Source organism: Trachemys scripta, chromosome 11 (genome assembly GCF_013100865.1).
Source record: "Trachemys scripta elegans isolate TJP31775 chromosome 11, CAS_Tse_1.0, whole genome shotgun sequence".
Taxonomy (NCBI): domain Eukaryota; kingdom Metazoa; phylum Chordata; order Testudines; family Emydidae; genus Trachemys; species Trachemys scripta.
In genome coordinates, this window is record NC_048308.1 from 21,159,969 (window position 1) to 21,184,022 (window position 24,054).

Genomic DNA, 24,054 nt, shown 5'->3' on the forward strand with positions numbered 1-24,054 from the left:
CTGGGTCATAAGAACTAAAAATTGTCAATCTTAGCATGTTTATCATAAAAAATAACAGAAAAGTCTGCAGTGAATCATAGGATAGAGGAGACTGATAGAGAATCCCTTTGATATCTCCCTGATCTTTTTATCTGGTTATTTGTTTGTGTGTCATTGCTTTTGTGTGTGGTGGTGGGAGGGGTTCCATAAACTTCTGTGCTGATCCTCTCCTAGCTGCATGTGTTTCCTGAAACCATTGTCATTTCCGTGCCTATTGGGCTCCTTTACTCTGTTGATTGCCAATTCACAGCTATTATCAAATTGACTGATTACTGCTTGCACATTGATCTGCTTTCACCACATTGATTGTCATTTACCTGTTTGTTTGATCTGTTTTACCTTATTGAGTTACTATATTGAAAGAAATACTGTCTTCCATTGTATTGGATATATTGTATATTGTATATTGATCTGCTGTTGCTGTATTGATTGACATTTTTCTATACATTGTTTTGCCATAACAGTTCCACCAAATTACTGATCTTATTACTATATTGAGTGCCATCTATTTGTTTATTGATTTATTTCTATCATATTCTTTTTTATTTATTGTCATAATTCTCCTACTGTTACTGTGTTGATTGCTACATTTCTATTTGCCTTAAGACTGACTCCAATTGCTTTGATTGTTTCATGTTTTCTGTCACCCATTTTAACTGCTGAATATTTATTCATCTCAGTTTTTCTCCTCTCCTCCCACCTGCCTCTTACTCATTTTTTCCCCTCTCTTTGCTTGCACTTTTTGTGGCTGTTTTACCTCCCCCTTAGCATTTTAGGAAATACTCAGATACGTGGTGATGAGTGCATACTGCATAGAAAACTGGACAAATAGAAGTACCTTCCTTGCCAACATATATGTAGTGCTCACTTTCACTTCCTTCTCTTTCTCTCTATCCCTGCATCTGGTGGCACCTTCCTAATCGAATCCCCCTCTTCACTACCACAATGTTCTTTATTCCTTTCCTTGTGCCAATCTAACATCTTTTTAAGCCCTCATTTTACTTGATCTATCTACTCCTTTAATGCCATTGATTATCCCCTCCACCCTTTCCCCACCTGAATTCCCATCATTGTGTACTCTACTGGTTCTAATGTTGTACAACTAACTATGTCTTCATTTTCTTTTCTATGGATTCCTCTTCCTCTACTTCGCCTCTTTGTTAGAATCCCTCTGGGCTTTATTCTGGTGTACCTTTCTATCCCCTCCCTAGTTATCTCATTTGTTAACATGGGTTGAGCAATCATTTCAATTTGGAAGTTTCCCAAATCTGTCTTTTCAGCCTCCCACCTTCATCCCTGTTGTTCTGATTTCCCTTCTTGGATGTCTCACTATCACTTCAAGCTGAAAATATCTAAAACTGGTCTTCCTGGTTTCCCCATAAACCTTCTCTATTACCTTCTTGTGTTATTGCTGTTGCCTACCCCAGTGGTGGCTCACATAGACTGCAAAAAACTGGGGTTGGAGGGGGCAAGAGGTTGGGAAGAAACCATCAGAAGACACAATTATGCCAGTAGAAATTTGTCACTGCAGCTAGTCACTCCAACACTGGGGCTTGGTCTACACTACCCCCCCCAATTCGAACTAAGGTACGCAACTTCAGCTACGTGAATAACGTAGCTGAAGTCGAAGTACCTTAGTTCGAACTTACCTTGGTCCACACGCGGCAGGCAGGCTCCCCCGTCGACTCCGCGGTACTCCTCTCGCCGAGCTGGAGTACCGCAGTCGACGGCAAGCACTTCCGGGTTCGACTTATCGCGTCCAGACTAGACGCGATAAGTCGAACCCAGAACTTCGATTTCCAGCCGTCGAACTAGCTGGTAAGTGTAGCCAAGGCCTGGAGGTCGAGCAAGGCATGGTGCGGAGCAGCCCAGGCACTGCTGCACTTTCAGCAGATGGAAAAGGGAAGCAATGAGATGAACAGCTCAGGCAACTCTTGGGATGAGAAGTAGCAGGGACCAGAACACTTCAGACATTTTATTTTATGTGTTTTAGAATGGGAGGGAAGATGAAGCTGAGTGGTCGGAGCTGCTACACACATTACAGGACAGGTAGAGGGAGCTGGAAATAAGGTGCCTCCAAAGCTACATCTACACTGCAGCACTTATAGCAGTGCAGCTGCGCCTCTGTAGTGCTTGTGGTGGAGACACTCTAAGCCGACGGGGGGTGAGCTCTCCTGTCGGTTTAATAACTCCTGCCTCCATGAGAGGCAGTAGCTACGTCTGCGGAAGAAGCTTTCTCACCAACATAGCACTATCTACACCTAGGTCGGTATAATTTATATCTGTCAGGTATGTGGATTATTTAAACCCGCTGCTCCTTTCATAGGAAGGACTGTGGTGTGAGGAACAGAGGCCCTAGAGAGGGACCGGGTTTAGTGATGAACAGTCATTTCATAAGAGATCTGCTTTAGTAAATGGCTTATTATACTGACATTTCTTTTTCATCTCTCTTTGTCTTTCCCATTTTCACCTTTTGTGACTCTTAGGCCATATCAGCTGGGTGTATGCTTGTGTGAAGCTGAAGTGTAATCAGTATTAAAAGCTTGCATTTACTTGAAGTTCTGGCATTTCACACCCTTTTCTGAATAAAGACTACAGATCAGCTATATTCAGACACATTTGTGACTCAATCCCTAAGAATCTAGTAATTTAACCCTTGATGTGACTTCCTGGGATCCATTCCCTTGTACAGTAGAACCACACCAGTTCTACTACCTTGTGGATTTCCATGGTTGTGATGGTGAGAGCTTGATTTGCCACTTAGTGCACAAAGTAGATGACAGGGTCTTTGGCTGCTTGTGGTACAAAATACATTTTTATCACAATCATATTGTAATATTTGTGTTTCTACAAACCAAGTTTGAGGCACCACTGACTGCTATAAAACCCACTTTGTATTATAGTAGGTAGCTGACTGATACTGGGAATTTGGGATGTGCACAACCAATTCAGTTTATATTTCATGATATGGAAAGAAAATCTGGGTTGCTGAATTTTTCTGGTTCATAAAAATGCAAAATAGCAAAACTAATAAGTTGGGGTTTATGTGTAGTTTGGCCATGAAACAAACTTTTCTGAGATATTTAATGAAAAGTGACATCACTCTCATCACTATCCTGTTTTAAATTTAAACTGTTCTGCCTTGCATAATCAATTACTGACAGAAAATTGTAAAACCCTTAAAATTCTGAAATGGTTTCTGATGTTTAATTATATAAGATTTTTGACCTGGCTAGGCAGATAATGTTAACACAGCTTTAATACTAAACAAGACTGAACATGTGTGTGCTTGACTTTTATTAAACTCCTACTGAAGAAACAGATTAATTGGAGGCTGATTCACTGATGAACAGGCGTTAAAGACAGAAGGACCTTCTCACATTTTGTTCTGTTACCCAGGCTTATGCCATCTCAGGTTGGCAAGGAGATCCCAACTGTAGTGTTTTGAAATGTAACTGAAAGAAATTTTAGAATAACAGGTGCAAAAAAAAAAAAAAAAAAAAGCAGTGAGCCTTTTACAAAATGTTGATCTGATTCCTTTTTATTCTCTCTTGCCAATTGACCACCTGACACTTTATTGACACAGGTACTGCCCAGATAGGGTTTCACATAATAACGTTAAAGTGTAAATAGGATCATGGGAACCAGCATCTGTCATAATGACTTCTTACACGATTATTACTTCTGCCCCCCCATAACAATTTTTAAGAAGATGTGTACAAGCTGTGATTAAACCACTTCAGATTAAACTCAGAGTAAATTGGAAAAAGTCCTTCTTAAAGCTCTAATTTAACAGTGCTTTACATCCATCTGTAAAAGCAGAGCTTTGCTTCCAAACATTCTTTGAATAGCCCACTTCCCACAAGGTAACAGAGGTTAAAAATACAAATAAAATAGAGAGAAATCCAGGCCAAAGCATGTGTGAGATTAAAAGGGTGAAAGTACTGTAGTGGATAACTGTTTTCTTCTGTCTGCGCTTCTTATTCTGTTACACGGCACTGGAATAACTAAATCTAACATTGACACTTTTGTGCAAATCAGTATGTTATATATAACCATGTTCAAATCCTAATTTAGTTCTTTTTCCTTTCAATTATTTACTTCTATTCAGTTATTACTCTAGTTTCTTATCAGAATGGCCAGTGAAGCTATTGTTTGTAAATATATTTTGGCTTAACTAGAGTTGTGTGAAATGTTCACAAAAAACCCAAAATTATGTACAGTTTGCTTGCTTTTGAACTGTATTTGTAGGAATTCAATGTTCAGATCAGGTCTACTGAAAGATTTAGCAGTGCTTACCAACCCATTTGAGCAAATGTTGGTCCAGTTTCAGGGGAGGATGGGTTGATGTATAGGTGTGTATTCAGACCATGAGAAATTCATAGTTTTGTCTGGTTCTTGTGTGAAACTAGGAGTAACCATTTTAACACTGCATTTTTTATTTCATTCAGACCTGAAAATCAAAGTCAAAATTGATATGTGTGGGTGTGGAAGTAGAGAATGGGGAATGAAATCATGCAGATGAAAAACAAGGAAAATGTTTTCAAAAACAATGAAAACTGAAATCTCTGAGTTTCCTAATGCTCAACGTTTTAAATCATACAATCTTTGGTCTTCCTTTCATTGAATGTTAAAATTAGTGGGCCAAAGTTCATCCCTGCTGCAATATACATAGAGTTGCATACACCATACATGGCCCATTTTGTGTTATGATTTGGCCCATTTTATTTTATGATTATTTAAAACCCCAAACATTAGAAATTAATATCATAATTGAAATCAGGAGCTAATTACATTTTCTTTTAGATTTAATTATGATTTTCTGCTTATTACTGTTCAAAAATATCAAATAATATTGGAATTATTGTTACAGTTGTGCCCAGGATTAAGGGTACAGTACCTGATTTTCACAAATCAGTTACTAGATCTTTATTGTTGGCAAAAAAAAATAAAATAAAATAAAACACCAACCCCTGAATTGTGCAGGAGAGCTTCTCACCTTCTGAAAAAGAAAAATTACAATCAAAGGAAATAATTTAAAATAAGAACCTTATCAAATTTTTATGTCCTGACATACTTTGTCTTGCTAAATTTAAATTATGAACTGACTGTCCAGCTGTGCACACTTCACCCCTAAACAAGATTACAAGAATTTAACATAAAATACAATATATGCACAGAGAGTTTTTAAAAAGTATTTCAATAGGTATATAATATAGTAAACTTTCTGCCTGTATTTGCAGCAGCTGATTGCTGATTTACTAATGCAGAACGAAAGTACAGGAGCTGAAAGGTGAACTTTTTTATATTTCCACATTCCAAGCCTGGTAAAACTGTTCCGCTTGCTACATGATGTTATAAATATCAAGATTAGTTTCTTCTAAAATTACCAGTGCCAGCTGCATTCCTTTTCCCATGTAATATAGTATTCTGTTACCAATGTTCACAGTTTAACAAGATTTTTTTTCAATAAAATTGATAACAAAAATTAAATTTTAAAAATGTTTATATATATATATATATGTATATTGGGATTACTTGACTGAGTTAAGCAAATGGGTATATAATATAATATAATAATAATAATAAACCCATTTGCTTACTCAGTTGAGTAGTCCCATTATTATCACTGGACCTCGTGGTATAAGTAAGATGAGCAAAATTTAGCTCAAGATGCTATCAGTAGTCACTTTAATTCCTTTTCTAGTCCTGATTGTTAGAGATGCTGAGCACCTACAATATTTCAGCAGCCTGTGAAATGCCTTTAAGCATTACCTGTGTGTATGTGTGTGTGTGTGTGTGTGTGTGTCACACACCCACACAAGTGTACACACACACACTATGCACACAGATATATAGAATCTATTGTACTGCATTTTAACTTCAGTGGTACTGTTCACATGTTTAAAGTTATGTGTGTGCTTAAGTACCTTGTTGAATCAGGGCCTTTATTAGTACAGTACCAGAAAGCAGCAATTTCTATACCCATGAAGTCCTTGTAAAATCTTGTTTTGAACCCATGTATATAGGTTTTTCTACTGAAATCATTTCAGTTAGGGAATATGACATACGGCCACTAATCCAGGATTAATTGGAACTTATGTGCAGTACAAAACATTCTTTATATATTGACAAATATTTCTAAAAAATGGATTGGTATTTTTGTTGTTAATTGTTTCATTACTGACCTTTACCTCTGTAGACATATGCAGTTTTCATTTTTTTGGGTGAGACTTTCAAAATATTTTTTTTTAAAGTGTCCAATGCTCAATGTTAGCAGTGACATTTTTACAGTGTGTTTAGAGGCTTATACTTCACTATTTTGTATTCCATTTCTTGCTATTTATTTAAACCAACTCAGCATTTAAAATTCTGCAGATTTAAATGACAGTGATGATGTACAATATGCATAACATGAGCTAGTCCCTACCCATGGTGTGTATTGCTAAAGACTCCATTGCAATATTTACAGTTAAACTAAACTTTTTTAGATGAAGCAAAATTGCATTTGTTTTGCAGATTTGCTCATCATTAAATGTGAAACATTTCACATTTGTCTTTTTGAGTAATTGGCTTTTTAAAATGATAAGGTGCTCTGAACACTTGTTATGTGGATAGGTCTGACGTTGTATCCCAGAAATCCATATGCCATACAGACAGAACAGAAGAAAGATATTCACAAGCATGTCACAGATTGGACTAAAGCAAGCCAAAAACCAAAGTGCCATGGCATTAACAATAGCACCAGATTTACTGTCACGATTGCAATCTGTGCTGTATCACAGACAGAAGGAGAACTTTTGATAGGTAACACCTCAGTGTTTTTTAAATCTTTTTGGCAAATTATCATTTTCATTATATTTTTGCCTGCCATATAATATTATTATAATGATATTAAAAAACCATATACACCACACAAAATAAGTTTCCTAAGGCCCCCAACAAAAGGGCTGGTTTGTGAGACATGCTAAGTAATCAACAATAAAAAATAAGATATTTTGTTGTTTCCATGGAGGTTAATATACATTTTAAGAAAATCAGCTCTGAAAGTAACAATGGTTTGTAGCATTTATCAGGTTAATCAAATCATGTCTTAGTAATACATGTAAAGCGATAAAACAATGAGCACAATACAAGAGTTGAAAGCTCTGAAGTTTCCAAACTTCAGATCCCTTTATAGGCATGGTATTAAAGGGAGGTATTTTTGTCCTGGGTTCAATCATAACTGACTATATTTTCCAATTGAAATTATGTAGACATTTCTTTTTTGACCATAAAATTATACATTTTCTTTTAGTGTAAAAAAAGCTGCATAAAGCAGATTTGGCAATACCATAATTCATGTTGAGCTCTGATAAGTGCTGAAAAAGATTTACAAACTCACAGCTTGACACTGAGCCCACATGTTGGGCAGAATGAAGGAAAAGCTCTATCAATACTACATAGAGATTCCTGGCAGCAAATAGAGAAACATCAGTCAATTGTTTTTCTTAATTGAAGGCTACCTTGGGACCTTGATGAAAATAACGTATCTGCCTATCTTTTTTGCTGTTTAAATTACCTGGCTACAGGAGTTGTCCGGGGGCCATCCTCAAATGGGCTTTTTTGTCAGAAGAAAAATACTGAAATTATCAGTTTTTCCTTATAGAAACTAAGATGTAAAACCGTAGTATTACAGCTAAGAAATGAGAATGATGACAACAAAGAAAAACCTGACTAGGCAAGATCGTGGAATTCCTTAGCTTCATGACTGGAAAACATTTCCTCTATTTCTACGGAATACCAATTACACAAGTAATCCTTGATGTCCTGAAATTAATGGGACTTCTCAAATGGTAATGATTATTTGCATAAAAAAAATCTTTCTGCATCAGACTGAAAATTAAAATAGTACACAGTATTCTTCAGTAATGATTCAAACCACTACAGTTTTCAGTTATGTTGCTGGTGCGTTTTGTGGTCATTACCACAGTAGACTATATTGTGGTATTGTTGGAAATATTTAATTGAAATATCACCAAAAAGGCTTTTCTTATAGCAATCCACTCCCGTGAAAACCAGGAATTACTGGACATTTTTTTGCCCATGGCAAGCCAGACAATACCCCCGCCTTCCCTCCCACTTTAGGTGTGGTGCAGTCATTTGTAGAAGTCATTTGACTTTTTTTTTAAGTCAAGCAAAGACTCTAGTCCTTAGCAAGGTCTAGGTCTACACCAAGTTTCCTGCTTCAAGCAACTGGTAATTTTTGTATGATACCTTTGTCTTATAAAATGTGGTTAGAAATTTTTAAAATAGGAAAAGTACATTTTCCCCATTCTTGGCAAATTCAAGTAGGCTGAAGGGATTTTCCTCATTTTTTTCTTTCAGAAACAAAACTAGAAATCATCTCCTTGCAGTGATCAAGCAATTAATGATTTCAGCTCAGAAGTTGAAAGTTTCTAATATTTAGGAGCATGGGAAAGGGGTTTATGCTCAACATTTTTTTCAACCTTCACTATATGAGGTTCTATTACTATAAATGTGGAAACATAGAAATACATCTGGGTAAATAAAGCAATCCAATTGTGTACAGCAGTGTAAAGAAAATACCATACAAGAAGATTAAAACTTGTATCCATATATGTTCTATACTGTAGCTCAGAGTGTAAGTAGTAGTCTGCTTCATTGAGTAAGATTTGCTGATTGCCATTTAACACTGCAGCTTTTCACAGTGGCTCAGCACAAAGTTATTTAGCACAGGTGTTTTTGTAATTCTGATACATTGGGAAAATTCTCAAGGTTGAATGGCTTCTTAACACACGTTGCCACCAGTGAACCTGGAATTGTGGTGTAATAATTTACTGTTCCTATACTGGTCTGTAATACAAATGAAATCCTATAGGAAATTACATGGTCCCCAAATGAACTTACTTGTATTTAACTAATTAATTCATTAACTTATTTGTTTATTTTACAACTATTGTTAATTTATCTAGATTTATTTCTTTGTTTCTAAATTGTTATATAACACATTGTAATATGGAAAAAATCAGAATCACAGATGTGAATGACAGCATGATCAAATAGAAGCAATGTAAACTCTGGAATTTGCTGTCTTTTGGATGAGATGTAAAACTGGGTTCCTGTTCTCTTGTAATACTTAAAAGATCGCCTGGCATCTTGTCAGCCCTGGCATCTTGGCTAAATAGTGACTTTGGTAATTACTATTTGCATACCTTAATATCTCCACAGTTTGAGTTAGATAAGGTATTTGTTACATATTTTGTTAATGTGGTTCAGCCCAGATGTAGCTGCATTTCAGTGGTAGCTGAAGTGATACATTTGTTAATTTCGAAATGGGCTCCAGTCAAACCCATGCGGAGACAGCAGCAAAGATTATACTTATTTTGACCCCCACAATATGTCACTCAATTATTTCATTTTTCTAGGGGCTGTCATACCATGTCCTCGAGATATTTTCACTGATCCACTTAACTAGTTTCCCCTCTTATAAGGCCAGGTGCAAAGGAAAGCAACCTCCTCTCCTCTCAGATATGAGCAAGTGTCTTGTAGAGCTAGTCAGAATATTTTGTTAAACACAAAATTTCCTTGAAAACTATTTGCTATTTTTCCCTCCAGTTTTCTAACAGATCTAGTAGTTTGTGTTTCGACTCTGGCTCATCTTATCCAAAGCTAGAGGGAAACTACATTAATTTTCCATTTCAGTGGTCTGCAAGTGGACAGGTTGTTTGAGTTTTCTCACATAAGTGAAGTCACATGACAGCTTTTCTGATTTTCGAGTGAGCTAACCTCACTCCATAGTCTCAGAAGGGTTATCAGAGACTGTTGTCACTTGCTTTCCTAGGGATATACGGTAGAATAAAACTCAAACCCAAATCATCTTGCCTCATCCTGTCTCTAGTTTGTTGTATTTGGCTACTTCTTTACTCAAAATAATAATCTACGCAAGAATGGGTAAGAGTGACCTCAAATGCTTTCAGTTCTTATTTCTTTAGTTTTATATAGTGTATATAAAAAAAAAGTGTATACGATCTGTCACTGAAACGTGCTTTATTCTCTAATATCTGTGGTACCCTTCTGTTTCAACAAGGTCAGCGTTGCTGCTAGTGCTGCTCCTGCCTCATAATACTAAATGTTTTATTTGCTAATCTTAAGTCTTGCCGCTGAAGACAATGGGACTGCTCATGCACTGAAAGTTATGAATGTGCTTAAGGGCCTTGCTGCATCAGGGCCAACACCAGGAAGATGAAAGAAGAACAAATAAGATGATGTATTGGTAGGGTCTACTTTGAAAGTTTTCCCTTTAATTCAAGGTTTCAGCTTATTAGCAATAGTGGGACATGATTTTGCAGAGCAAACAATTTTTAGCATTATTGTGAAGCTGATCAAAATGTTAATTTCATTGGTATTGTTTACAGTGCAAAATCGTTCACATATCTCCAGTCTTGAGCACATCTCCAATCATCCGCATGATTAAAGGGAGAGAATCAGCTTTTCCAGCTCTTGTCCTATAAGCCAGTATCCCACATCAACAGGAAGTAACTTCTCAATTTAACTTGTCTGCCTCAAGAATCCGTTAACATACCTAATTATTTTAGTGGCAAGGAAACAAAAATTCATGATTTAGGGCCTGGGTGGCATTATAATGTGGTGTAACATAAAACCTTAGCAAGTAAGCTCAAAAATTCCAGTTTTCTTAAGAGTTTTTGTTTTGTTTGGCAGTTTTTAAGGTTTAAAATATATCTGTCTGACCTGATGTTGCTTTCTAGTTGTCAAGTGTCACTCACTACTTTAGGATATCTGTAATAGTGTGATAGGAATGAGGGGATGTGAGAGTTAGGGGTCCATAAAATAGTGCTCTGGTAATGGACATTCTATCTTTGTAGTTTGTGTTGTGGGATAAGCCTGGGTCACCAGTCACCTAAATTGTACCTGAATAAATATGCATTGTGACATCATTGGAAGAAGAGCCCATAACAGTTTTCATATGCTTTATTTGTTCTCCCATTGTATGTACTGTATGTTTGCTAATGACAGGAAACGGAGTGACTGTCATGGAGCTATAAAATCCAACTAAAATCTCATAGCTAATTAACTAAAAAGCTAAATAGCTTGCCATTTCCAATTTTTTATTTTCAGATTCTCATGTTTTGTCTCTTAAGCGATTGCAGGAAATGCCACCCCAAAACCATGTAGAAACACTGCCTCATCCCAACTCTTCCTTTAGTAATGTACAAAGAATATTAAGCCTTAAGACACATCATATTTAGAAAAGAGGGAGAGCCTGCCAAATCCAAGGAACCACTTCCTAATTCTACTCATAAATAGCAGGAAATTACTTATCAGTCAGTAATTCAACCACAAAAATTATTGATTACCCAACCTCAGTCATCAGTGTTGATGGCCAAATATTTTGCAAGCGTTCTCTGTTTAAAACTAGGAGATGTGATTTCATTTCTGGGAACCAGAGTTTTTCAAATTTTTTGCATGCTATATCACACTGTGGCACATCCCTGCAGATTGTCCAGTTACTGTGAATTGTGTGAGAGTCTGAAACTTGACTGACAGTGTTTTGTAAGGAAACTATAGTATTTCAAAATTTCTGTAGGGTTGCCAATTCTGGTTGGACATATTCCTGGAGGTTTCATCACATGACATAATCTTTAATTAAAGGTTAATCTATATGTGTGAGTACTTGCTCACTAATCTGAGTAAGGGTTTTGTAATTTGGCCCATAAGTAGTAGTTTTTCACAGCCAAATCTCACTTTAGTTATGTTCCTGCATTCTAATTTTTAGCTCCATCTGAAACCAAAAATTATTATAATTTCTCACTTGTCCCAGACAAGAGTGTCACTGATAATGAGTTGATAAATTTCAACCCACTGAAGTATCTTGGATATCATTTTGGTTGGAAACTGTGGGAAAATTTCCATTAATCTCCTTCCTATGTTTGCACCTTATGCTAATCATAACCATATCATTGTTATTGTGTGCTCCCCTCATCTGTTTGTGGTACCCACCAGTTATCTTTTCTCTTATATTCAAATAGCGAGCTCTTTGAGATCGGAGCCCTCTCTTCACTGTGTGTGTGTGTGTGTGTGTGTGTGTGTGTGTGTGTGTGTGTGTGTGTGTGTGTGCAGTGCCTAGCATAATGGGACCCCAGTGCTGAGTGAGCCTGCTAGGTGCTACCACAATACAAATGATGATAATTCATTTCTGAGTCCATTCTCATCACCTTGAGAGAAGTCACTAAAAGACAATCATCATGTCTTGTTTAATGGTGGTTTCCCATGTGTTCTTTCTTTAACTGGACTGGCTAGAGTTTAAGAGAATAGTCTGCCTGGTTCATTAAAATTCTCCATTTTCAGACTTTCAACTTTAATCAATGTTTCCACTTGTCCAACACAATATTCTGAATTTTTTCTTGTATGGGGGTGGTCAGGAAAATAGTTTGAGTTCTGGTTAGAGTTAATACTTTCAGAGCCTGTATCATTCTTTTTCAATCATATTTTGTGTGACAGGTTGGTCTGTTCTACATCTCTATTGTACATAAAGCAAATAACATCATGACATGGTTTCAGAAAGTTGTGAAGGTGGTTTCTCAATATGTCTCCTATCCAACCAGAGGTGAGGTTAACTCACTCAGTAAATCCTGGCTCACCAGGGAACTTGGTGGCCCCATGGATATGTCAGGAGTTTTAAAAGCTGCACTTTTAGGATGAAATTCACTGGAGACATGGAGGCCTTGCACAAAACAGCAGAGTAGTGCTGCACTGACAGATACAGCACCATGAAAGGGATCTCTACAGATGGCCTGTCCGTTCTGGCTCTGAATAGGCTAAGGCATAGGGAGGGTATGTCAAGGTCTGGACCACTGAATCTACATGTATTAGCTCAGTAGCCCCAAACCCTGCTATAATTTGCAGGACAGTGGAAGATGTTGGGGTGAGGGGCCTGCAGTGCAGGTTTGTGGGTGGTTTATGGCTGGTAGGAGGTATTGAAATTAATTTCTCACAACTCCCATAAAGATTGCTGACGTTTTGTAAAGGGTGAATTTCAGCCTTAGTGCATTTATAATGAGTTACATGTTGTTTTCTGCCTTTCCCTATAAGAGCTACTCTGAGACACCTATTTTCAAATGACAGAAATTTTGATTGTTTGATATTGTGAAATAATATTTTGGGCTATTAACTTATGGCATTGCTACACTACTACTTAGAATGCCATGTGTATGGATGGGCCAATGCTAGCCCACAGCTCTCAATGCAGTTCCAGAGTCAAGAAAAAGTAGACTCCTATGATCCTCTAATTGTTTCCAATCTTAAAATCTAGGGATTGCAACATCACCAGTCCTGGGATTTTGAGATGCAAAAGTCCATTCTGTGGATCCCTAGACTAGCAAATTTACATACCAAGTGGCAGCTGGTGCTCTTTGAAAGAAACCCATGCTCCAGATTATTCAGTGATCCTGAATTTCTTATCAAGTAAAATTGATTCCAGATCCTCAGGATTGAATAATTGTTCCAGGATTGTGTCCCCTCATTTAGTGTCTTTGGTCTTTATGAAGTACAGCATGGATATCTGTGCCCTTGCATACCAACTAGATGCAGTATAAATATCAATACTTGTGTGAGTATTGTCTAGCAAAATAGTTAATCTTTAAACTACACAGCTCATTTAGATCCTAACAATATAATTGCATTTTTAGTAAATATCAACAACATCATTTTAAATTTAAAATGTTAAATAACTAAATACAAATATTTTGATGAATATATTTTGCAGTTAATGGAAAGAAAATACTACTTGACAGGAAATATTTTCCTAAATGAATGAATGAAGCAGCCTTATTTCACACAGTCTATAGTCAGCTGTAACTTTTCTTAGTATTTATGTGCTGATGAGGATGGAAAGGCGAAGATGAAAGCACAGATTTTGTGTGTATGTTGCCCAGTTGCTCTGTGCAAGAAAAATAAAGATAACCATCATACATTCCTACCTGCTAAGCTTAAGAACTTGACACAGCTGGCGCAATACATGTTCCTATCATGGACCGGCTTTGATATTTCGTACCATTGTTAAGTAGAGTCCCAAAAGCCAGCTAGCCTGGTTCTGGAGTGGCACAATGTTACACTATCATTCAGCAGAACTGGTTTGAGGGAAGAGACCTTTTGCTTCCCTTGCCCTCTGCCAGATGAGAAAAGTTCCATAGCAGAGAATGGTGCTTGGGTCTCTAGCTTTAAAAGGATTCTTGAATTTTTCTATTGCATTGTCTAATGACAAATGAATAAAGTAGCGTGAACAACTCTTTTGGAGGACTGACTACACATGCTCCATTTCCATTATCTGGAAGGAGTCTCATTAGAGAAAAAGAAGAAAAACACTTCATGCAAAGGAGGCAGCAAAAATAAGAATGAGAAAAATATATATTCAGTACCAGTATTTCATCCTTATGAACTACCTCTCTCAGCAGTGGGTACTTCTCCCCACAAGTAAGAAATACACATCTGCTATCAGTACTTTTCAGGTACACCTTTGTTCACTGCTAACAGAATTAGTGTCACTATTATAATTCAGCAGATTTCTGTTTTTCACTCAAACCTGGATTAGCACTGACTTGGGCTGGAGGGCATTCAAGCTGCTGTTCCTCTTTTAGCTATATTTCTCTGTAAACATCTAATTGTTTCAAAAGCAATGTATAGTGTGCAAAAACCTGAATTCAATGCAAATAAGTCTGTGCAGCTCTAAAGTTAACAGGTGTTCTCATTAGTATAAGTAGACAAGGAACGATTCTTGAATGTTTTATAAACACTTATAATCATGGCCAAATATGTTACTATAAGTATAAAGATACTTATAGCAATGTCTCTTTTTCCTGTTGTGTAATCTCAGAACTTAATAGGAGACGTGTGTGAGTAAATGAAATACCCACAGCAGTACCTGCTTTTGCCCTCAAGCAGTGTAGTTGTAAAAATTCTCTGCTACTGTTGAATAAATCTACAGTGTCAACAAAACATGCATGTAGTATTTAAAACAAACAAACATGTACATCCTTTAGACCGATTGTACTGAAAACATAGCACACATCATCCTTTTGATGTTGTTTGGTACAGTGACTTATCATGTTGAGTTTCATTCGCATATATCATAATGTGTGATAACGTGCATATAAAATTGGACAGCAGGACTATTAATCACAATGTCTTGTCCCGCTGGTAAAGCTAAGAAAGATGGGGTTTCTCAAAGAAACCACTGCCAATAAGTGTGGTGTATGTGTAATATATAGATACAGATTGTGAAGGCAATATTGCCACAAGGGAAAAAGTATCTTGTAGAAGGTTGTGTTATATTACCCTCTGTCTTAAATCTTTGAACAATATGCGCAATTTTCTTTGCCCTTGTTTCCCCATTTAGTCAAACAGTATTGTTAAATTGTGTCTTGATTGTTATCTCTCTTGCTTCTCCTTCTTGAATAATTTGTTGTTGTGTCTCTATCTTCCTTCCTACTTCCCCTTGCCTTTGTCTCCCTCTCCCCCTTCTTATCTTCCTAATGCTTTCTGCTTTGAAACCATTATGCCTTGATGGTTGCCATCCCCAGCTCCCTTGCCTGAATGACTGACAGAAGTCTAATGTGCCCCACTCCATTACATCATTTGTAGCTGGGAGAGCCAGAAGTGTTTCATCAGTTCCACTGTCAGAGGAAAGCACCAGCAACCCAGCTCAATGGTTAGAACCAGGCTGAGGAGGGCAGGATGTGTAACAGGGGGCCAAGAGGTGCTCAATCCTAACATGCACTAACTAGCTCTTTTTGGGAGTGCAACACTGGTGCTTGATGCTGGGTCTTAGTGGTGATGGGCAGGGTTGGCTGCTGTTTGCAAGAGAGCACGTTCAATGTCATGACGTCCAGCATGGTCTGTTTCTGTGTTCATTGTACATTTCCATCTTCCCTGAAGGAAGAAAAGAAGAAGAAGAAGAGAGAGAGAGAGAGAGAAAACGTATTATACTTGTCAGTGGAAAAACACAATTTCAATGGCCAAGACATGATCATGTCATTAAAAATAGTTTGACAATACTGACATCCAAGCTGGTCAGTAGTGTTTTGTTGACAAAAAGACTGGCCAGACATTGACTGAACGGGATTTCTGGAGTGAATCATTTGTGCTCTATGGGAGTAAAATGTGGCATTGATTGGATAATAGTGCTCTCAGCTTGTAACTTTGGGCATTATTTATAATCCTCCATCAGTTACTTCTTCAACCAGAAGAGCAATAATATTTTTTAATTGAAGACTATCATGGAAAACTGTTGCTTGTGAGCTGAAAAAAAAATGACTAGAAATAATTATAACTTAAATTATAATGGTGAAAATTCAGCTTTATTCAATTTGATATGCAATGGGTGGATTGTCTATCTCAAATTACGGTCTGGATTTACTAACCTCTAACAGTCCTTTTATTTCAAACACAAATCCCGTTCTCAGCTCCCAATCTGAGTAGCCAGGCTTGGCATTAAGGTGTTATGCACAATCTAAGGGGGAGGAGTCCTCTAGACCTACAGTTCTCTGCATGTTAGCCTCTAAGACAGGCTATGAGAGCCTTCTCATCTCTGGCTCTTCTTGTGATTCACACAGGGGACAACAGTTGACTTATTCATGGAGCACAGGATCTACCAGCTCCAGCCCATTTCTTCCGTGCCTTTCTGCCTGTGCTCCTGCTGCTCAGGAGGTCTGTTTCCCCTTCAGGAGTTTCCCAAATACCATCCATCTGCCTTGGAATTGGAATCAGATCCAATCTACTGCCTCAGGGATCCTTCATAGACCAGGAAGAAGGGAAAGAATTTGTCCTGTAATGCAGACAGAGGACCTGATTCTCTCCTCAATAACGCTGGTGTTATTCAGGAGTAACTAGTGCAATTAACTGGTAAGGGGTAAGTGAAAGAGAAAAGAATTAGACCCAGAGACACATCTTCTCTTTTGAACAATCCAAATTTTGAGTATATATGATTTTATTATGTTGAACAAGTGTCTGTCCCAAGAACTCGCAGGGCAAAATTGTTTGGAGGTATCAAAGAGACATCTCAATTTCAATTAAGAACGCACTCTTCCTTGTAAGTTTGACCTCAAACCAGTAGAATTTTGTATCCACTTGAAAACCACTCTTTTTTGTAGCCCAAACATTTGTTTTTCCCCCCATTAAATAACAAATTACTTACGTGAGCAGTTTGTTTTGATCTGATGACGCTACTGACATTTCCACCAAATGTACATGCGAATCAGTCATACCTAAACACGCTGAAAACATATCCCATAAACTTCTGGAATAAAACGGGCTCACAATTGTTAACACTGGGGAAGTTGTAAAAATGCAGGAGTTATTTGTTACCTCTTTTATTTAGCAATGTTTGGATTTAGTAACAATTTTTTGAAGAGTCAAAAGAATCAGGGTAATTATAACATAAGGTTCAACATTGTTAGATATGTAAAACATTTACTGTTGCTCAAAACAAATATTCCCAAAGAAAGTATAAAACATTTTTTTGACTTGCAAAGTTTTTGCAGTCTATCATTTAAATTACTTAAATAAAGGGAGCTTTACTACTCCCAAAAGCTGAGAATATAACACCCTCCATGCATATTAGCTTGATCTTTTTGACAGACCAGAAAAGAGTTTGTGTGTGCCAATTAAAACAAAAATGGATCCCCAGTGGCTTGTTCCTCACACAACTTCTAAAGACTGCCATCATTGTTTGCTGGGGTAACCTTGGATAAGGCGGCTATCCAAAGTAAACAAACTTTTTAAAACTTTCATGACAGATGGGGGTTACAAATGCATTTTAATAAGAGAGTTGCCAAAGCAACTTTTTTGCAATCAGTATATATTTACTTAACATCTAGCAACATTGGGAACACAAGACAAATACTTTCTCACAAAATGTTTTAACAAGAAACATTTTTTTGGAGTGCTGGTAGAAGACCTTTTTCTTCAAATTGATATTTCACCCTCATTTTTATATTAACTTTGCTTGACATGTCAGAAGGACTATTAGAGGTTAGTCAAGCCAGACTGTAATTTGAGATAGACAATCTGCCTGATAATGTAATTTCCGTGGTGGTCATAAACACCTTTGAGTCCACTAAGTAATTTAACTATTAGCATAACCATGACAATGTTAGCTTGATAGGCGATATCATAGCATGGGTCTGTGATGCAAGGTGAATGAAATGCAGTAGAATACTGATTGTTTGTTTGCTTTTGTTCATTGTTGCATACTTACCTCATTATAGTGGAGCACAAGTAAGTATTTTATATATTCTTCTTTTTACTGCTTACTCATTCAGCACAAACATAGCAAGAGACTGGATTATCAAAGAGAAAATAATTTAGATCAACTTCTAGCAATGAAATACACTTTTGACGTGTTTTAAAGAACTACAGATCTCTGTTTCTGTTTAATTTAATTCAAACACAATTCATACCAGATTAATTAAACCACTAAGAAGTGCCAAATGTCTCCAAACTTTCTTTTAATTAAATTCTACTTCTGCTTAGTTTGGGTCTGGATAAACCCATGAATATCTACTGCATTCTGTACCAAAGTTATGCTATACTCTAATGATAAATGTAAAGAAAAGGAGGGGGGAACCTAATTTTTTAAGCTTTTTTTTTCTGGGTGAAATTCAGGCATTTGCAGGCCCAGACATGTGTCAATGAGGCAGTGCATTGCTGTATAATTACATGAGGAGAAAATCATAACCCCCAGATCTGTGCATGGAGGGAACCCTCTGCACAGGGATAGCCGCTCTCCCACGTGAAAAGGTGGGAGGTCAGCCACCTCCAAGCACCATTTCTTTCCCAAGCATGGTGACTGGCTGGGCTGGAGATGGAGAATCTGGTGGCGCTATGTGGGGCAGAGGGACTCCATGCTTGGCCCTCCAAAATGTCTGAGGAAAATAAACAGCATGGGGCTTTGTTATCTTTTCGGTGCCCCCTCTCCATGATAGAAATCAGGATGGCTAGCAATGACTGCAGGGCAGCCTTGGAAACATGGTACAATAGACACACATTTCCAGAGATCAAGGGTTGGGGAGCATGTAAATTGGGTCAGAACTGTTTCAGAGCCACAGGATCTCCCACCACCTATCTCACAGGGGAGTAAACCCTATGCCCTAGGGCAGTGTTTCCCAAACTTGGGGTGCCGCTTGTGTAGGGAAAGCCTCTGGCGGACCAGACTGGTTTGTTTACCTGCTGTGGTTTGCTGCTCCAGGCCAATGGGAGCTGCTGGAAGTGGCACGGGCCGAGGGACGTACTAGCCGCTGCTTCTAGCAGCTCCCATTGGCCTGGAGCAGCGAACCGCGGCCAGTGGGAGCTGCCATTGGCCAAACCTGCGGATGTGGCAGGTACACAAACTGGCCCGGCCCGCCAGGGGCTTTCCCTACACAAGTGGCATCCCAAGTTTGGGAAACATTGACCTATGGCAATGATCTCATATCTTGTGCATATTGTGATTGGAAGGATGCTTTTGTGACTTTAGCACAGGCCTGGGTTCTGGACTTAGGTTTTATTCTTGGCTATGAATTTGGGGAAGTCACTTAATGTTCCGGTGCCTCAATTTCACAACCTGTACGTTGGGGTTAATATTACCTGTCTCTCAGGATTGCTGTCAGGCTTAATTCATTCATGTTTGTAAAGTGCTTTGAGATCCTCAGAATTGAAAGTGCTATATAAGGGCAAATTATCTTCCCTTGATGGGGAACAGCTTTGTGTTCTACTGAGAGCTCCAGAGAAATGGTGATAGCTGCAGCAAGGATTCATTGAATGGCCACATTTCCCATGGGCCCTGGTCATATCACCAACTATCACATTGATTTCTGGGCTGCTCCTTCCAGCCTCTCCAGTTTTAGATGAGAGGTTGATCCATCTTTTGCTGCCACTTCTTCCCACCATTCACCCCCAGTGGACTTTTCACTTCACTGCTGGATGACTTGTATCAAGGTTTGCTCTACACTGTCTGAAATTAGCCTATCACTAAAAACAGGCCTTAAATATGTAAGAGATGAACATGTGCACTTTGATATAAGTGCATTTATAAGTTTTTGTCTTTTTGTTCTCTCATATGAATTTCTCTCCTAACCTCCCTGGAGTTTCCAAGCCTCTTATATATATTGTATGTCAATAGCATCTTTAAAATTGCTTCTACCTTATTAAATGTGGCTAAAGCAAATGTAGGAAGTAAAGCAATCTGCGTATAGCAATGTGTATGCGTATAGAAATACAGATATTTCAAGGAATATCTTGGAGGTCATGTAAAAATGCCTTTCTGGCTGTCTTGAACTAGTACAATGGTTACCAAACTGAGGTCCAGGCCACCAATGGCCTGTGGAAAGCTGGTTAATAATATCATGCTGGCTCTTCCCCTTTGATTCCACCTTCAAAATTGCACTAAAGGTAGTTAAGAATATTTTCCGCGTAAGCAATTGATGCAGTTGCCACAAGAATGTTACTCAATGACCAATGGAAGTCATTTCAGAGGAAGAACCTCTGAAAAGGTTTGGGAAGCCCTGAAGTGGTGCATTCGTACACACTGCATAACTTGTGCAAGTAATACAAGTCAGGTAAAATATTATTAGAAGGGGGTACTGCTGGAGTGTAGTGCATTCATTCTAGGGAGCACCTATGCATTGGTATAATTGTAATGGTAGTCATAATTAGCCTCCTCACATGGCTTTACAGGGCAGCACCTAATAGCAATCCCTAAGCAGCCCAGGACTAACATGTAGGAGTGTTCCATACCCTTGTTTTCCTACTGCGCTGGCATCATGAAGGGTATGTTAACTCTAGTCCTTATGTTGGGATGATCCTCACTTGGCTAGTTAAGCTGACTTTATAGCCAGACTATGCTGGTGTGAAATGCAAAACAGCCACACGACACAAGAGGATCTTGTACTTTAAGTGATTTTCCCACGGTGACATAGCAAGTCAATTACAGAGCCAGAAAGAGAACCCAGGAGTCCTGATTCCTAGTCATCTGTTCTAACCACTGGATGACACTCACTCCCCAAATAACAGAGCGCTATACAAGTTATTTATTCCTTTTAGGTTTCTAGTACGTATTGACAATTTTTTAAAGGTACATCAACACATAGTTGCCAGAATACATGCCTTGAAAACATGATATGCAGAGAGAAGGGATTTCAGGAGATATTTAAATTAGTGGAGTAATAGGCAAAATGGAGTCTGGCAGCTCTAGCTAGAGCTCTTCGTACTTTTGCAGAGTTGTTTCATTTTTGTCTAGTCCCTATGTTTATTTCAGCTATGCCCGATACAGAGATGGCGTGTTAGCACGCCTTAATATTGAACCATTTACACTTGTTAGTTATACAGCATTTAGGGCAGTGATCATAAATTGTTCAATCACAAGGTTTAGTCAAAGCTAGCATTCTTTACTGATGTCTTGTCCCTAGGGTGTTGGAAATTCGATTGTTCAAAGTGCAAGTATGGTTTAGCAATCCTTTCCAAGAACCATTTATCAGAAATCCTAAGGAGGTAATATATAAAAGTGGGATAGGAAACGTACACATTAAATGGGATTTACCAGCCAAAGCCTTTGGAACTGCTTTCCTGTGAATGACTGGAATGGAGCAGAACAAAGTCAATTACTGACTGTAATTAAGAAGTGGATGCATTTAAACTGTAGAGAGCAGTAGCAGTCTTCTTGAAATTGCCTAGTTACTCTGAAGATTAGTATGAAGAAAGAGAGAAACGGACTTGAACAATATCTTAGAGAGAGTATATTTTGAATGAAATCTCTTCCTGCAATTCTGTGATCTATTTTACTGATTTATTCATAAATCACTGTTTATATATGATTATTACAATAACACATTCAGACACAGAAACTTTCAAACTGTATTTTGCTTTTGTCTTGTTAGCAATGAAGTATCTCTTTTGCATATCATACGCTACAATGTTTATGCAATGCAGAAATACTTGTATTTTAATAAAGCCTGAAGTTACTGAACGGAAGACTGAACTATGTTGTGTCCTTCTTAAGCCTTCAAAATACAGTAAATCTAATAATGTATGTTGCTCTTACTTTGAAAATGTTATTTCTTTTTATAATTTTAATAATGATTTGTTTATACTGAAAGAGATGTATTAGATTGGATCGTCCTCTGTGTTTGGTCTAATTCATTTCTGCATGTGTATGTTAATAAATTGTGATGTTATGTAATACATTCATAACCCAAAAGCTTTCAGTGTAAACCAGGGAAAGAATCAGAGATCTGGTTACCTTAAGTTGGATTTTGAATTTGTACTGTTGCTAAAAAAAGAGAGGGTTTTTTTTTTACCTTTTTAGTTCACAATCAGGATAACAACACTGCCTTTGGAAATCAAGTATTTGAGATCTACACAATAGTGATGATGCTAGGGGTTAATATAATCAGCTATGGGCTGATTGGCTCCTTTATGGAAGGGGCTCTGAATTTTCCCCATTCTGAAAGTCTGTCATCCTCTTCCTGCTCACAATGGAATGGGTGTCAGGTCCACTTCCAGTGCCCAGGAATCCCAGTGGATCTGCAGGAATCTGCAGGTGTACACCTGCACAGAAGCCCTGTGATTTGAAGCTAGGTCCTGGACCTTTTGTCCCACCTTCCCTAGCTCTCTGACAGGATGACTTCATGGAGCTATGCTGCCAGGAGTCTCCTTTAGCTGCTGCTGATTCTGGAACCATTTCTCAGAGGGGTTTCCTCAAATCAGAGACAGTCACAGAACAGTTAATAAAGCCTTAGGTCGCATTTCCTTTTGCCACCTTTTCTGGTGTCATGGCAGGGAAGAAGAGATGGGGAAATGATGTGTGCTGATATCAGTGGGACTTGTGGTCATAAGGGTCCGTGCTTGTGGATATCACTCCAGGATGAGGGTTTGACTAGCAATTAAGCACTCCAAGGTGTGGTTAAATTAATAGCATAGCAGCTTAGGTGGTAATGACACTTGGCCTTTGCACCTTGATGCCTTAAAATGAACTCCTGGTGTAGTGAGACTAGACAGTAACCCCACACCATATCATGTCTCTCTGCTTAAATGAACATCAAAGTCCAAATCTTGTCAACCTTACATTTGTTCTCATTACTTTCTTGGACAAAAATTTCAGTGAGATTCTTGCTTGCAAAAGACCTGAGTAAGAGCCTCTGGATCTCATCCCCAGTTATAAAGTTTGGAGCACGTCTGAATGAATGGCCAAATTTATAGACCACTTGTACATGCCCTATACTCTGAATCTTTCATGCACAGTCCCTCTATGTGAAGACATGGGCATTCTCTGTTTCTCTTGCTCCAAATATGAATAATTCCTATAACACTTCAGAAAAAAGTTCAGACAGAGAGAAAGAAAATGTGTGCATATTTACACCAAACATTGCCAGCTACATTAGACCGTGGAGCTGCATGTCAGGGGAATTAATATTCTTTTGGTAAATATTCCCAGTGTGGGGGTCAAAAATGTAAATTGACTTGTATTCAAATAAACTATTTTTCTTGGTAAATGGGCTCCTAATTACTTTGTTATAGATATATCTGTATTTAAAAAAAAATAACACTAATGTTAATTTGACTGAAGTGTTTAGAAAGAGGCATGCTGGGGTCTTAGATAAATATATTTATAACCTCCAATATAGAGAAATCAAATGTAAAAAAAAAATGCTAGCAGAGTTGAAACAGAAACCTAAAATGATAGGAAATTCACAATTAATTCTAACACACGCATGTGCATTTTTTTCCAGAGTGGCTTGACTTAGATTTGAACCGTCTGTCTTAACTCTGAATTCCCTGGCTTTTCTTAGCTTGTGTCACATTAACATAATTTTAGTATTCTTTGTATTTAATAGTTGTATTACTGAGACAATAAGTCATTTGTTGTGACATAGACTAACAGTTTTCAGAGAGAGGTTCAAAACTGCTTGGTAACTCCCAGTTCTCTAAGAGATAATTACTGGCACAAAAAGAAAGCATTTTAGT

At 37.8% G+C, this 24,054-nt stretch overlaps 1 protein-coding gene across 1 annotated transcript in view; it reads left to right on the plus strand.

Annotated features, from left to right (window-relative positions):
* The window catches only part of ARHGAP15 (Rho GTPase activating protein 15), a 398,066-nt gene that overhangs the window by 187,049 nt on the left and 186,963 nt on the right, over positions 1 to 24,054 (plus strand). The window lies entirely within an intron of this gene.